This window comes from Haemaphysalis longicornis, unplaced genomic scaffold, assembly GCF_048455015.1.
Source record: "Haemaphysalis longicornis isolate Haplotype H1 unplaced genomic scaffold, Haemaphysalis longicornis Haplotype H1 scaffold_1, whole genome shotgun sequence".
Classification (NCBI taxonomy): Eukaryota; Metazoa; Arthropoda; class Arachnida; order Ixodida; family Ixodidae; genus Haemaphysalis; species Haemaphysalis longicornis.
The window spans coordinates 387,512,505-387,514,735 of NW_027526203.1; the positions used below are offsets into that span (position 1 = coordinate 387,512,505).

The 2,231-nt window shown below is 52.7% G+C and overlaps 1 non-coding gene across 1 annotated transcript; it reads right to left on the reverse strand.

Annotated features, from left to right (window-relative positions):
* Nucleotides 1–405: 405 nt before the first annotated feature.
* Nucleotides 406–478, reverse strand: Trnar-acg (transfer RNA arginine (anticodon ACG)). Its single transcript has one exon. It is a non-coding gene; the product is annotated as a tRNA-Arg (tRNA).
* Between the last annotated feature and the right edge of the window lie 1,753 nt (nt 479–2,231).

The window sequence follows — 2,231 nt, forward strand, 5'->3', positions numbered from 1 at the left end:
ACAAAGTATTCTGCCCATGTCATGTTATCTTTGCCAGCACAAGAAGATTATTCCACAGCAGCAAAATTTAGCAACTCCCTGACGTCGACAGTTTAACGCAAATTCTGACACATCATGACTGCTTCCTTTCTTTTGGCAGTTCATGTAACAAACATCTTGTCAAAGTAAAGATCTAAAGCGGATATATTTTTTTCCCCAGTAAACTCCAGGGAAGGTTTCAAGCAGGAAACTGTGTTGCCCATGAAAACTCCAAGGGAGATATGGCGTCGGCATATGCTGCTGTAAGCAGATAGCAAAAATAATTTTAACAGGTTGTACACATCGCAAGAACATCTACTCGGGGATACGTTTTCAGGCTGTTCACAACATCAAACTCTTCACAACAGTGAAAAAAAAAAACACACTCGAGCCTGCCAGGATTCGAACCTGGAATCTTCTGATCCGTAGTCAGACGCGTTATCCGTTGCGCCACAGGCCCGGGGGCACCAGAGTACGTCAACGAACAGTTTTAACGTGAAGACTTTCCCACATAATGTCGCATACTTTATATTGATGGAAGGATGATGGGATCAGCGCGCCGTAGTGGAAGGGTCCGGATTAGTTTTGACCACCTGAAGATCTTTAACGTGCGCCGAAATGTCAACACACGGGCGTTTCCGCTATTCACCTCCATCAGAAAAGCAGCCAGTGCGGCCATGATCGAACGTGCGTCCTTGGGATCAGCAGCGCAACGCCTCGGTCACTGAGCCAGCTTCAGGGTATAATTTATTTAGGTGATTTTGGGGATGCTAATGTACGTGGAAGTGGCGGTGAAAACAGTTATCGCACTTATTTGTTGGTCGAAGAGCAGCCTCGATGAGCGTGGTCATGACGGACGCTATCCGGCGGCCCCGCTCGATCAGCCGTTGCTGGTCTTGCAGGGCAGTGCTGGACAGAGCAGCCTCCCGAGAGGAGAGGGTGGGGATGCTCGGACACTCCCATGGTAGAGGGTGGGAGTGGGGCTGTTGCAAGCCATGCACTTGCTAGGGTGTTGGTTGGGAAAGAAGAGGTGTTTTTGGTGTAAGTTTGGGAACGTGTGTGTCTGGAGTTGCCGCATGACGTGGCGTCGGCGCGGGACAGGGAGTGGTGGTGTGGAGGCAGTGTTTTTCTTTGTGTGCGGTAGTAGGCGAGTGGGAGTGTATATTTGAGAGGTTCGGGGGAAGGAATGATGGAAGCTGATGTCTTGGAGACATCGGGCCTCTTCGATTTACAGTCTCGGGCTCACCGCGGACTCCCCGAGAAGCAGTCCAACATTCGATTTTCCCGTGTATCCCTATGGCTTCGGGGAATCCTCGGACTACCCGCGGGCAGCCCGCGGGGAGCCAGAAGTGGAAAATCGAAGAGGCCCATCGTGGATGTGTCTGTCGACTTCTGACGCCCGGTGAGTCATTTCTCGGGCGAGCACATGTGCGTGCTCATTTCCGGGAAGGGAGGCATGGCCAGGGGTCCAGACGATACGAATGAAGAAAAACTTGGGTGAATAGGAGTGTCGAAGAATGTTGTTTGCTTGGATGGAGAAGTATCCAGAAGAATATGCACGGCAGGAGGCTTGGGAGTCTGTTATAATTGTTCGGGCATCGTCGTCGTCAGCTTCCGCGGGCCGGGTGGTGGTGATGTGGGACACAGCCAATGCTATGACCGTTTCCTCGGCCACCTTGATGGAATCGGTGCGTACAGAGCAGTGTTGTATGCGCATTGCCAGTAACTGTAGAGGCAACTGCCTCTTTAGCATTGGGGTTGGCTGGGTAACTGGCTGCGTCAGTGTAAATCACACGTGGGTCATGGCTGTACTGGCGGGATAGCGCTTCGGCTCGGGCACGGCGCCTGTCCTGGTTGATCTCCGTGTGCATGCTCTTGGGGAGCTGGGCAACTTGTAAACGTGCACGAATGGTAGGGGCGAGAGCCACAGGGTTTGGTGGGAGAGGTGACGACCGCGCGGGGTATCCTATAGCGGGCGAGTACATGACGACCGGGGCGGGTGGTGCTAATGCGGATAAGCTGACTAGCTCGTTGGACCTCAGTATTTTCCTCTATCGTGTTGTGGACAACCAATTGAAGGAGACATTGTGTAGAAGTGTACGGGGGAAGGCCCAGGGCAGCTTTGATTCCCGTCCGTAAGGTAGTGTTGAGGCGCTGGAGTACGGAGCTCAGCAAATTGTGGAAGTGGACGTGGAAGGCGAGGCGGCTGATGA